Genomic DNA, 14,110 nt, shown 5'->3' with positions numbered 1-14,110 from the left:
GATGAAGCCTACTTAATCATGGCAGATAAGCTTTTTAATGTGCCACTGGATTCGGTTGGCCAGTATTTTATTGAGGATTTTCGCATCAGTGTTCATCAAGGATACTGGCCTGAAATTTTCTTTTTTTGTGTGTGTGTGTCTGCCAGGTTTTGGTATCAGGATGTTGCTAGCTACATAAAAAGAGTTAGGGAGGATTCCTTCTATTTCTATTGCTTGGGATAGTTTTAGAAGGAATAGTAACAGCTCCTTTTTTTACCTCTAGTAGAATTTGGCTGTGAATCCATCTGGTCCTGGGCTTTTTTTGGTTGTTTGGCTATTAATTACTGCCTCAATTTCAGAACTTGTTATTGTTCTATTTAGGGATTCACCTTCTTCCTGGTTTAGTCTTGGGAGGGTGTATGTGTCCAGGATTTATCCATTTCTTCTAGATTTTCTAGTTTATTTGTGTAGATGTGTTTATAGTATTCTCTGATGGTAGTTTATATTTCTGTGGTATCGGTGGTGATATCCCCTTTATCATTTTTTTATGGTGTCTATTTGATTCTTCTCTTTTCTTCTTTATTAGTCTGGCTAGCAGTCTATTTTGTTAATCTTTTCAAAAAACCAGCTCCTGGATTCACTGATTTTTTTTAAAGGGTTTTTCGTGTGTTTATCTCCTTCAGTTCTGCTCTGATCTTAGTTATTTCTTTTCTTCTGCTAGCTTTTGAATTTGTTTGCTGTTGCTTCTCTAGTTCTTTAAATGTTAGGCTGTCAATTTTAGATCTTTCTCACCTTTTCCTGTGGGCATTTAGTGTTATAAATTTCCCTCTACACACTACTTTAAATGTGTCCCAGAGATTCTCATACATTGTGTTTTTGTTCTCATTGGTTTCAAAGAATTTATTTATTTCTGCCTTAATTTCGTTATTTACCCAGTGGTCATTCAGGAGTAGGTTGTTCAGGTTCCATGGAGTTATGTGGTTTTGAGTGAGTTTCTTAATCCATTTGATTGTACTGTGGTTTGAGAGACTGTTATGATTTCCATTCTTTTGCATTTGCTGAGGACTGAGGAGTCTTTTACTTCCAATTATGTGGTCAGTTTTAGAAAAAGTGCAATGTGGTACTGAGAAGAACGTATATTCTGTTGATTTGGGGTAGAGAGTTCTGTAGATGTCTATTAGGCCTGCCTGGTCCAGAGCTGAGTTCAAGTCCTGAGTATCCTTGTTAGTTTTCTGTCCCATCAATCTGTCTAATACAGACAGTGGGGTGTTAAATTCTCCCGCTATTATTGTGTGGGTCTCTAAGTCTCTTTGTAGGTCTGTAAGAACTTGCTTTATAAATCTGGGTGCTCCTGTATTGGGTGCATATACATTTAGGATAGTTACTTTCTTGTTGCATTGATCCCTTTGCCATTATGTAATTCCCTTCTCTGTCTTTTTTGATGTTTGTTGGTTTAAAGTCTGTTTTATCAGAGACTAGCATTGCAACCGCTGCTTTTATTTTTCCTTTCCATTTGCTTATAAAATCTTCTTCCATACCTTTATTTTGAGCCTATGTGTGTCTTGTGAGATGTGAGATGCGTCTCCTGAATACAGCATACCAATGGGTTTTGACTTTTTATCCAATGTACCAGTCTGTGTCTTAATTGGGGCATTTAGCCAGTTTACATTTAAGGTTAATACTGTTTTGCGTGTATTTGATCCAGTTGTTATGACACTAGCTGGTTATTTTGCCTATTACTTGGTGCCGTTTCTTCATAGTGTTGATGGTCTTTACATTTTGGTATGTTTTTGCAGTGGCTGGTACTGGTTTTTCCTTTCCATATTTAGTGCTTCTTTCTTCAGGAGCTCTTGTAAGGCAGGCCTGGTGGTGACAAGATCCCGCAGCATTTGCCTGTCTGTAAAGGATTTTATTTCTCCCTCACTTGTGAAGCCTAGTTTGGCTAGATATGAAATTCTGGGTTAAATTATTTTCTTTAAGAATGTTGAATGTTGGGCCAACACTCTCTTCTGGCTTGTAGGGTTTCTGCAGAGAGATCTGCTGTTAATGTGATGGGCTTCCCTTTGTGGGCAACCTGACCTTTCTCTCTGACTGCCCTTAACATTTTTTCCTGCATTTCAACCTTGGTGAATCTGACGATTATGTGTCTTGGGGTTGCTCTTCTCAAGGAATATCTTTGTGGTGTTCTCCGTATTTCCTGAATTTGATTGTTGGGCTGTCTTTCTAGGTTGGGGAAGTTCTCCTGGATAATATCCTGAAGAGTGTTTTCCAACTTGGTTCCATTCTCCCCATCACTTTCAGGTACACCAATCAAACATAGGCTTGGTCTCTTCACATATTCCCATATTTCTTGGAGGCTTTGTTCATTCCGTTTCAGTCTTTTTTTCTCTAACTTGTCTTCACACTTTATTTCATTAAGTTGATACTCAATCTCTGACATCCTTTCTTCCGCTTGATCGATTTGGCTGTTGATACTTGTGTATGCTTTATGAAGTTCTTGTGCTGTGTTTTTCAGCTCCATCAGGTCATTTATGTTCTTCTCTAAACTGGTTATTCTAGTTAGCAGTTCCTGTAACCTTATATCAAGGTTCTTAGCTTCCATGCATTGGGTTAGAATATGCTTCTTTAGCTTGGAGGAGTTTGTTATTACCCACCTTCTGAAGCCTACTTCTGTCAATTTATCAAACTCATTCTCTGTCCAGTTTTGTTTCGTTTCTGGCAAGGAGCTGTGATCCTTTGGGAAAGAAGAGGCATCCTGGTTTTTGGAATTTTCAAACTTTTTGCTCTGGTTTTCCCTGATCTTCGTGGATTTGTCTACCTTTGGTCTTTGATGTTGGTGACCTCCAGATGGGGTTTTTGAGTGGTCTTTTGTTGTTGTTGTTGATGTTGATGCTATTGCTTTCTGTTTGCTGGTTTTCCTTCTAACAGTTAGGCCCCTGTTCTGCAGGTCTGCTGCAGTTTGCTGGAGGTCCACTCCAGAGCCTGTTTGCCTGGGTATCACCCAGTGGAGGCTGCAGAAGAGCAAAGATTTCTACCTGCTGCTTCCTCTGGAAGCTTGGCCCCAGAGGGGAACCTGCCAGATGCCAGCCAGAGCTCTCCTGTGTGAGGTATCTGTCAGCCCCTTCTGGGAAGTGCTTCCATCAGGAAGCATGGGGGTCAGGGACCCACTTGAGGAGGCAGTCTGTCCCTTAGCAGAGTTCAAGCTCTGTGCTGGGAGATCCACTGCTCTCTTCAGAGCTGGCAGGTAGGAATGTTTAAGTCTGTTGAAGCTGTGCCTACAGCTGCCCCTTCCCCCAGGTGCTCTGTCCCAGAGAGATGGGAGTTTTATCTATAAGCTCCTGTCTTGGGGTTGCTGCCTTTCTTGCAGAGATGCCCTGCCCAGAGAAAAGGAACCTAGAGAGGCAGTCTGGCTACAGTGGCTTTCCCAAGCTGTGGTGGGCTCTGCCTAGTCCAAACTTCCGAGTGACTTTGTTCACACTGCAAGGGGAAAACTGCCTACTCAAGCATTAGTAATGGCAGACACCCCTTCCCCCACCAAGCTCAAGCATCCCAGGTTGACTTCAGATTGCTGTCCTGGCAGTGAGAATTTCAAGTCAGTGGGTCTTAGCTTGCTGAGCTCCATTGTGATGGTGTTGGAACCGAACTGTCGATTCCCTCCTGGGCAGGGGTCGCCGCGAAGGATCACCGACACGAGATTCACAGCAGAGAGTTATTTATTACTAGCGTGCTAGGGTCCCAAGCTCTAAGTTGGCCCTGGGACCCCGACTGCTTGTTACAGGCTGTTTATATAGGCAAATACAAGTTCAAACACAGCTTAGGGCGCAAAATTCAAACAAAGCTTTAGGCGCGTGGTAATTGGGTCTGTCTATGGCCTGAGCAAGGTGTCTTATGCTAATTGGTTAGAGCAGGACCTTATGAGGTTTTTTCTTGGAGTTGCTGATTCCGGGAACTTCGAGGCAGGGTGGGACCCCCGGAATTGGCAGGGTGGGACCCCATGAGGTTGTTTCCCGGAATTGGCAGGGTGGGACCCTATCAGGGTGGGACCCTATTGAGGCAGGGTGGGACCCTATCCAGAGCCACCTGGTGTTAATTTTTTTTTTAAGTTCTTTTTTTTTATGAGGCCTAGTTTCTAAGTTTTATGCGGCCTAGTTTCATTCCCTCCTCTTTTTGTGTCAGAGGCTCAATCTTGAGCCTCTTCTTCAGTCCTGAGGCTCTGGTATTGTTGGGTCAGAACCATAGCATGTACTATGTTTATTCTATTTTTAATAAGGGTGAGTAAGCGGTTGAGTATGCATGGCCTGAAAGTCAGGATGAGCGTGAGCAGGATGAGGGGTCTTAAGATGGTGGAGATTAGGGTGCTAAGCCAAGGGGATTGGTTGTACTAATTTTTAAACTAACTTTGTTGAGATTTTTTCTCTTAGTTTTGCCATAGAATCTTTAACTATTTTTGAATGATCTGCATAAAAACAACATTGCTCTTTTAGGGCTGCACAGAGCCCGCCCTCTTTCAGAAAGACAATTTCTAGTCTTCGTCGGTTTTGTAATACAACTTCAAACAGAGAAGTCAAGGACTCTTCAAGTTTTGTGATAGATTGTTCTATGGCTCTAAGGTCTTTATCTATGGCTACTTTAAGTTGTTGCAGATGATGGTTACTATGCACTAGGGCTGCTGTCCTGGTCTTAACTCCAGCCGCTACCTTAATTCCTAACATGTCGGCGAGGGTGAGGGAGATTAAGGGCGGGGAAGTGCTTTGAGGAGTTTTTAGTTGGGGCTTCTCCGATATGGAAACCGGGGGCTTCTTAGCTTCTAATAAAACCTGGTCTGGCCTTACTGCAACAGGGGCAGTGTCTGGATTGACTAATAGTCTGATTTGGAGGGGAATTTTAGGCGGGTTGTGCTGGTATAAATAGAGACCTTATATTAACTTTGTTGTTATCTATCTGTTATCAGATTTTGCCGCATCTTCAAACTTGATGCGAACTAGGTTGCAATTTTCTGAATATCGGGTTGTGGTACAGGGCTGGACAAAGGGCATAGTTATATACTAAGGTTTTGTGGCTTATTTTTATTTTTTATTATTAGTAGTCACACAGGACCAGTTTTTGCAATACAAGTGAGTCAGATTTCTACAAGTTTTTTTTATTTGTCCTGTCCTGAATCCGGGACAGGCATAAAACCCGTTCCGGCTGATGGACACCTTTCTAGCCTGTCCTTTCTATTCTTGTCTATCTTGAGGAGTTCTTAATAGGACTCCTGTGGGACTAGTAAACCGGGGGCCTGTGTCTTTTATCTTTTCTGCTATATATATATATTTTTTTTAGGTTGAAATAGAGGTCTGGAAACCAAGTCTTTATAGGAGCATTCTCGGAGGTCTTATTTAAGACCTCTTGATTATTAAAATTAATTATCTATCAGGTCAGGCTAAATGGCCGGTGGGGGTTAGCGTCAAAAACTACACTAGAGACGGCGCAGGGAAGAAGGGCAAACAATAAGCAAGGAGTTAGATACGAGAGAGTCTTATCTTGAGCGGGTCCGCGGAGCGTCGGAGTTTCCATGTCTTAAGTGGTGTTGGTCCGGACGTCTCTGGAGCAGCCTTGGCGTGGGATGCGTGGATCTAAGTGGAGATTCCGTCAACCTTTATGGCTGTGGGCGTGGTCAGGAGAACAATGTAGGGTCCTTTCTACCGAGGCTTTAGTCCTTGAGTGCGATGCCGTCTAACGTAGACAGAGTTTCCCACCTGGAAGGGGTGACTGGTCTGTGGATGTCCTGGTTGGTATAGTTCTGCCAAGGGGGCCCAGATTTGGGCCTGTACTGCTTGGAGTCCTTTTAGCCGGGCCTGTAGGTCAGTCTTAGGATCGGAGGGGGAGAAGGAATTAAGCAAGGTTGACAAAGGGGGAGGTCCTCCGTAGAGGATTTCATATGGAGTGAGCCTAAAACGGTTAGGTGTATTCCGGGCCCTTAACAGAGCTAAGGATAGGAGGTGTCTCCAATCTTTTAAACCAGTCTCTAAGGTCAATTTAGTAAGGGTCTCTTTTATTGTTCTATTTATTTTTTTACCTGTCCTGAGCTCTGGGGTCTATAGGCACAATGTAATTTTCAATTAATCCCCAATATCCTGGCGAGCCCCTGACTTACCTGAGAAACGAAGGCCGGCCCGTTATCTGACCTAATTACCTTGGGAAGTCCGAATCTAGGAAAGATTTCTTCCAAAATTTTCTTGGCTATTATGTGTGCCGTTTCTTGCCGGGTGGGGTAGGCTTCTACCCATCCTGAAAAGGTATCTACAAACACCAGTAAGTACTTATATCCAGCATAGTGAGGTTTTACTTCAGTGAAGTCTATTTCCCAATAGACTCCTGGGCGGTTATCACGAGTTCGTTTCCTTTCTGGCACTCGGGTAGCCCCAGCGTTTACCTGCTGACAGACCTTACAGGCAGATGTCACTTGTTCTACGAGGGTACTTGTCTTTGGGATTAGAAAGTCAGTTTTTTAATCAGTAATTTTAGCTTTCAATTACTCAAGTGTGTCCAGGCATGTATCTGCTGGATCATTGCCAGGGCCTCCTTGGTCAGCATTGGGGGTTCGTCAGTGCTGCCAGCAGTTATGCTCCCGGGATTTTTCTCTTGGCCCAGCCGTGGGGGCTGAGCCTCTTCAGGGACCCCTTCTGGGGGTCCGGCAGGTGACACAGGGCGGCTGGGCTGGGGGCTGCGCTCAGGACTGGGCTCTGTGCCTTTTTGCAGGGAACTTTCCGAATGGAAACTCTGGTTGCTGTTCTCATCATTGAGATCCAGCAGGATGAGAGGGCCACCCCCTCGGGGACTGGCGCCCCTGCCCCGACGTTCCTGGCCACGGGATTTCTTTGCCCCGCCACCTGCCCGCCTTCGCTTTTCCTCCTGGGGGTCCACCAGTGGCACTCACTTGAAGATATGAAGGGAACTGTCGCCTACAGTCACTCATTGCTTCTTCCATTTCCGGACCTTCTCGATGGTCGCCATTACCTTCTTGATGTTATCTTCGGCCCGGCTCCGGGTCTCGGCCCGTACGGTCCGGCCGGCCATGCTGGCGGGGCTGGGGCCGGAGCCGAGCCCGCGGCGGGGCCGCCTCCTGTCTGGCGGGCTCAGGCTTGGAGCCAGGCCCGGGCGCCGCGCTCTCGGCCTGCCGTCCCCCCGGGAGTTGGCCGCGCCCTCTTTCGTCCTTAACGCCTCCGCGAGTCCCCTGTTCTTTGCAGTAGGCACACTGGTCTTTTTCCACTTTTGGCCGCCTCTGCTTCTTTCTTTCTTTTCCTGGTCCTTTCTTTCTCACAACTGCCGCCAGGATTTTTGTTAAATGCTTATCCTTTACTCGGTTCTTACGATCCTCTCGCTCTATCTGTTCCTTCGCTAACCTGGCTTCCCTTTCCTTAGGGGTTTCTTTCTTATCTTGGCCAAATTTGTGGGGCGTTTTCTTGCCCCTTTGAGACCCGCCAACAGAGCCTGGCGATAGATTCGGAGACTCTCCCTACCTGGTGCCGTTTCATAGTCCTAGTCCGGGCGGGTGAGGGGAAATCCCTCGTCTATTTTATTGGGAAGTTGGGTTGGGAGGCCTCCTGGTCCTGGCACATTTTTCTGGGCCTCCAAGAGGACTTGCTGCCTTTTTCAGTGGTTAAGAGGACCTGCAGGAGTTGCTGGCAATTATCCTAGGTGAGCTGGTGGGTGAGGAGAATGGATTCTATTAACGAGGTTAGGACCTGAGAGTCTTGGGAAAAGGAAGGGTTATGGGTCTTCCAGTTACAGAGGTCAGAGGCAGAGAAGGGCCAGTACTGGACTGTGTGACTGACAGTATGGAGGGGAAAAAGGGAGGATTGCTAAGTGGAAGGGCCTTCTGGGTCCTCAGTCCACCGCAAGCGGAGACGAGGAGGTGTCGGCGGCGGAGTCCGAGGGGTGAGTTTGGGCGGGGCTGGAGGAGGAGACGGGGTGGAGGGAGGGGCCGAGGGAGAAGTTGGAGAAAGGGTAGGGGTCGAGGCGGTAGAGGAAAGAGCTGGGGACAAGACATGGGGCAAGGGTGAAGCGTAAGGTGGAGGTCCCCGAAGGGGGTTCATCTGGGAGGACTGGCTTATGCGGGTCCGGATTCCGATTCTTTGGGGCTTCTAAGGCAAGGAGGGTAGATTGGGATGGGGAAGGGGAATGGAGGAAGGGTTTCACCCAAGAGGGAGGATTTCGGACCAGATCCTCCCAAATAATTATGTAGGCCACCTGGTCCGGGTGTCCGAGTGGCCCAGGATCCATCACTGTTGCTTTAACCTGTAAGATAATTGGGAGGTTAAATGTTCCGTCCCGGGGCCACCCAACATGGAGGGTAGGCCACTTGGACGAGCAGAATTTTCGCCATTGTCCCTTACGGACTTCTATGGAGAGGTTGTGGGCTCGAGCCCGAACGTCAGGGAAGTGAGTCAGGGTCAGAGACAAAGGAGTCGTCAACGTCTGTCTTATTTCGTCCACGTATAACAAACAAGGACAGGCCGGGCGCGGTGGCTCAAGCCTGTAATCCCAGCACTTTGGGAGGCCGAGGCGGGCGGATCACAAGGTCAGGAGATCGAGACCACAGTGAAACCCCGTCTCTACTAAAAATACAAAAAATTAGCTGGGCGCGGTGGCGGGCGCCTGTAGTCCTAGCTACTCAGGAGGCTGAGGCAGGAGAATGGCGTGAACCCAGGAGGCGGAGCTTGCAGTGAGCCGAGATCGCGCCACTGCACTCCAGCCTGGGCAACAGCGTGAGACTCCGTCCCAAAAAAAAAAAAAAAAAAAAACAAACAAGGACAAAACAAAAGTAACAAAAACAAAGACCAGACAAGTAAGGAGAAGCCGCGCGGCCAGAGAGTAGCGCCACAAGATTACAAAATATTCAGACGGCAGGGGCGACCTGCCTACAGATTTGAGGAGGCTGACCGAGTCATTAGCCTTCTCCCAGACTACCGCCAGGGCGTCCCCCAGGGCGAAAGTGGGAAGGTGCCGGACACGTCTGTCCCCCTTCCCCACTTAATTCAGAAGGAGTACTCCCCAGAGTTCAGAGTTAGCCGGCAAGACAGACAGAACAAAACGAAAGTACCTGGTAGGTCCGTTCAGTCAGCAGTCCGTGGCCCGGGCCAGATGGGTCTCCACCGGATGGGTCGGGGGTCCTCGGACGACCCCACTTCCCGGCCAATGCACCAAATGTTGGAACCGAACTGTCGATTCCCTCCTGGGCAGGGGTCACCGCGAAGGATCACCGACATGAGATTCACAGCAGAGAGTTATTTATTACTAGCGCGCTAGGGTCCCAAGCTCTAAGTTGGCCCTGGGACCCCGACTGCTTGTTACAGGCTGTTTATATAGGCAAATACAAGTTCAAACACAGCTTAGGGCGCAAAATTCAAACAAAGCTTTAGGCGCGTGGTAATTGGGTCTGTCTATGGCCTGAGCAAGGTGTCTTATGCTAATAGGTTAGAGCAGGACCTTATGAGGTTTTTTCTTGGAGTTGCTGATTCCGGGAACTTCGAGGCAGGGTGGGACCCCCGGAATTGGCAGGGTGGGACCCCATGAGGTTGTTTCCCGGAATTGGCAGGGTGGGACCCTATCAGGGTGGGACCCTATTGAGGCAGGGTGGGACCCTATCCAGAGCCACCTGGTGTTAATTTTTTTTTTTAGTTCTTTTTTTATGAGGCCTAGTTTCTAAGTTTTATGCGGCCTAGTTTCAATGGGATCCGCTGAGTGAGACCCCTCGGCTCCCTGGCTTCAGCCCCCTTTCCAGAAGAATGCATGGTTCTGGCTTGCTGGTATTCCAGGCTCCACTGGGGTAAGGAAAAACAAAACAAAACCAAAAAAACCTCCTGCAGCTAGCTTGGTGTCTGCCCAAATGGCCACCCAGCTTTGTGCTTGAAACCCAGGGCTCTGGTGGCGTAGGCACCCAAGGGAATCTCCTGGTCTGTGGGTTGTGAAGACAGTGGGAAATGCATAGTATCTGGGTTGGATAGCTCTATCCTTCGGGGCACAGTCCCTCAGGGCTTCTCTTAGCTAGGGGAGGGAGCTCCCTGACCCCTTGTATTTCCCAGGTGAGGCGACGCCCCACCCTGCTTCGGCTTGTCCTCCATGGGCTGCACTCACTGTCTAACTAGTCTCAGTGAGATAAGCTGGTACCTCAGTTGGAAATGCAGAAACCACTTGCCTTCTGCATCGATCTCACTGGGAGCTGCCGACCAGAGCTGTTCCTGTTCGGCCATCTTCAAATGCAATGTCTTAGTACCTTCTTTTTCATTCTTTATAGAACAGGCATTAATCCAACTTAAGTATCTAACAGATTGATTTCACATGCCCTCTATTCCAAACAATCTTTTATCTGTAAAGAGGCTAATCTACGGAAAAAGTGTCTTTGTGGCTATTAGTAGTTATACTTAGCTAGAAGTGTTGAAACGGACAATGCAACCCATTTAACACAATAAAATCAGGAGTTGTATGTGTGCTCCTGTGATCCCTGTATGTTACTCCATAAATGACAAAATAGGGCTATTTGTGAATATGATGCTACTGATCTGTGATCAATGTGCCCTTTCATCCTGAGTCACTTTTCTGATATTCCAATAAAAAGAGGCTCATTAAACAAAAAAGCTGAATGTGCAGAAACCAGGCAGTGAACTAATCTTGAGGATTTTCTTTAAATATAACCTCCCTAGGTGAAGTTGTGAATTAATATTTAACACCAGTAATTAATAAATTACATCAAATAAACAGGTGTGTTGTGGCAGGTTGTATAAGTCAGCTGCTCTAGGTACGTACAACTCTATGCCTGTATTAGTCTGGATTCTCAGCTTCCTCAGGAACAGAAAGAAAAATAATAACTGAAACAGAAATTCATAAAGCAGTAGTTAATATATTCAGTAGTAGTTTGTAGTAAACCGTATAGTTAAACATCTTCAGATTATAAAATGCCAGAAAACAATAAGTTACTTGGACCCTAACTACTAGAATGACTCAAGTTTAACCATGCATAAATTCCAGGTAGAAAATATTTTCCTCAAAAAAGAAAAAAAAGGTAATTCTTAAACCTACTGTGGCTTTCTGTATTAGGAGAAAGATTCTAGATTCTCAAAAGTTTCTTTGACCAAAACCTGATGAATAATTACTATATATAAGACTCAAAAAAGCTAAGTGATTTAGGTTTATACTGTGAACAGTGGCAAATCTAGAACTCCAAAGAAATGTAACCTTCGAAACCAACTCTCGGAAACTTTAGGCTTCTGTGAAACTCCTTATTAACGGAATTTACATTTGAAATCCTGTTCGTGTGGAAAATAATTATTTCAGATTGTTTATGCTAGTAGTAGGTTGACTATTAGCCCAAGAGGTCATGCCTTCTTTTGTTGAGATATTATTTTCCTACCGCATAGCCCAATAAAGAAATTCCTCCTTTCTATAATTCCACGCTGAAGTAAATTTCCAAACCCAGAGAACACTCGGGTCGTTTTATATGCCTGGGTTCCATAAGAGAGTCAACCTCTGAGGAAGCTTAGGATAAAACTCCCCTGCAATGGGGGCAGTATTTCTATGTAACAAATTACCCCAACACTTACCATCTAAAAAAAAATACATATTTATTAGCGTATACTTTTTGGTGGTTGAGAATTCAGGGGCAGCTTAACTGGCTTGAGGCTGCAGTCAAGATGTTAACTGGAGCTGTTTAAGTCATTTGAGGCTTAACTGGAACTGGGCATCATGGTTCACTCACATGGCCAATGACAGGAAAACTGCTCCTCACTGGCTACTGGGAGGAAGCTTAGTGCCCTTCCATATGGACCTCTCCATAGGGCTGCTTGAGTATTATGACATGATGATGGATTTCTCTCAAGGCAGGTGATCCAAGAGCAAGATAACAAGGAGAAAGCTGTGATGCCTTTTAAGACTCAGTCTTAGAAGCACAGATCATCACATCTGCCATATTTGAGTTGTTAGAAGCAAGTTGCTAATTACAGCCCACATTCAAGGGGTGTTGAATTAAGTTCCACTTCTCAAAGACAAGTATCAATACATTTTAGGATGTAATTTTAGAATCACAACAAATGATAATTAGCTGGGCTTCTCTAATTCCTGCTTTTAAGATATTGATCTTGAGATGTAAAGAACAGATAGCAAAGATAAAATGAAGATACTAAGAAGACAAAGAAGCCAAGACTATATTACAATTTTAGACTTGGTTTTCTTTTCCCCTTGTTTATTCCCTCCCCCACCTCAAAGTTTCTCTTCTTGGCTTGCAGATAGCTAACCTTTCTCTATATCTTCACGTCATCTTCTCTCTGTATGCAGCTGTTTCCTAATCTGTTTTTCTTACAAAGACATAATGTCACAGTGGATTAGGTCCATCCTAATAACCTCATTTTAACTTAATTATTTCTATAAAGAAAGACCTTATCTCCAAATACAGTCACATTCTGAGGCATGGCATGGGTTAAAACTTCAACATATAGGCCAGGGATGGTGGCTCACACCTGTAATCTCAACACTTTGGCAGGCCAAGGCGGGTGGATCACGAGGTCAGGAGTTCGAGATCATCCTAGCCAACATGGAGAAACTCTGTCTCTACTGAAAAATACAAAAAATTATCCGGGTGTGATGGCACATGCCTGTAATCCCAGCTACTCAGGAGGCTGAGGCAAAAGAATTGCTTGAACCCAGGAGATGGAGGTTGCAGTGAGCCGAGATCCGCGCAGCTGCATTCCAGCCTGGGTGATAGAGTGAGACTCCATCTCAAAAAACAAAACAAAACAAAACAAAACAAAAAACTTCAACATACAAACTTGGGAGTGATGGTGGTGAGGAGACACAATTTAGCCCATAACAATGTGTTTACATTTCATTATACATTATTTAAGAAAGTATCTATTCAAATTTTTTGCGTTTGCTGGATTTTTAAAAATTGTAAAAATTCTTCACAAGTTCAGGACACAAGTTCTTTTATATATAAAATATACATATGCAATATATAATGAGGGACTTTTATCCTTATATGTAGTGTAAATGTTTTTTCCAAGTCTGCGGTTTGACTGTTCATTTCCATAATTGTGCCCTTTGAAGAGCAAATGTTTTCAATTTTGATATTTAACTTATCTTAAATGGTTCTTCTTGTGTCCTATCTAATAAATCTTTCCTTATCTTAGGATATGATTTTTTTTCTCTTTTCTTCTGGAAGTTTTATACCTTTAGTTCATACATTTAGGAGTAGGATTAATTTTTCATTACAGTATGAGTTAAGTATGGGCTCTCTCTCTCTTTTTTTTTTTTTTTTTTTTTGAGATGGAGTTTCGCTCTTGTTTCCCAGGCTAGAGTGCAATGGCATGATATCACCTTATTGCAACCTCCACCTCCCGGGTTCAAGTAATTCTCCTGCCTTAGCCTCCCAAGTAGCTGGGATTACAGGTATGCGCCACCACGCTTGGCTAATTTTGTACTTTCAGTACAGATGGGGGTTTCTCCATGTTGGTTGGGCTGTTCTCCAACTCCTAACCTCAGGTGATCCACCTGCCCTGGCCTCCCAAAGTGCTGGGATTACAGGTGTGAGCCACTGCACTCAGCCTGGGTTTTCTCTTTTTACATATAGATATTTATTTATTCTAGCATCACCTGTTGAAAACACTATCCTTTTTCCACTGATTTGTTTTGGGACCTTTGTTGAAAATCAATTGACAACATATGTGTGAGTCTCAATACAACATTGCCTTGATTTCTGTAGCCTTCTGGTCATTCTTAAACTCATAATTTGGGTCCTTCCAACTTTTTTCTTCTCCTTAAAAGTTGTTTTGCCTATTCTATGTTCTTACAATTTCATATGAGTTTTAAAATCAGCTTAACAATTTATTTACAAAATCTTTCTGGGATTTTAAGTGGCATTTTGTTGAATCTATATCAATTTGGGGAAAATTGACAGCTTAACGCTATAGAGCTGAAGGGGTTAAAAATATGCTTCTTTGGCATGTTGACTATTTCTAGTTAAAGACAATCGAAAAACAGCAGGGGGAAGAAGATGACTCATACCTTTTTTTGTGTGTCTTGAAAGCAGGTGGTGGAATTCCTATGTAAAAGATCATCATTAAGGACAGGAAATTAAGGATGAGGAAAATTTGTACAA

General features: G+C 44.7%; 1 protein-coding gene and 1 pseudogene across 8 annotated transcripts in view; one reads left to right on the top strand and one right to left on the bottom strand.

Moving 5' to 3' along the window:
- Positions 1–14,110, top strand: part of LOC102145599 (uncharacterized) — a 682,844-nt gene that overhangs the window by 273,442 nt on the left and 395,292 nt on the right. The gene's annotated exons all lie outside the window — the stretch shown is intronic.
- On the bottom strand, positions 3,678–7,167 carry LOC123567495 (B-cell CLL/lymphoma 7 protein family member C pseudogene; annotated as a pseudogene).

The sequence above is a fragment of the Macaca fascicularis genome, chromosome 17 (assembly GCF_037993035.2).
Source record: "Macaca fascicularis isolate 582-1 chromosome 17, T2T-MFA8v1.1".
NCBI classification, from domain to species: domain Eukaryota; kingdom Metazoa; phylum Chordata; class Mammalia; order Primates; family Cercopithecidae; genus Macaca; species Macaca fascicularis.
Note: the sequence above shows the minus strand (reverse complement) of the source record. Positions and strands in the feature narration are given on the sequence as shown.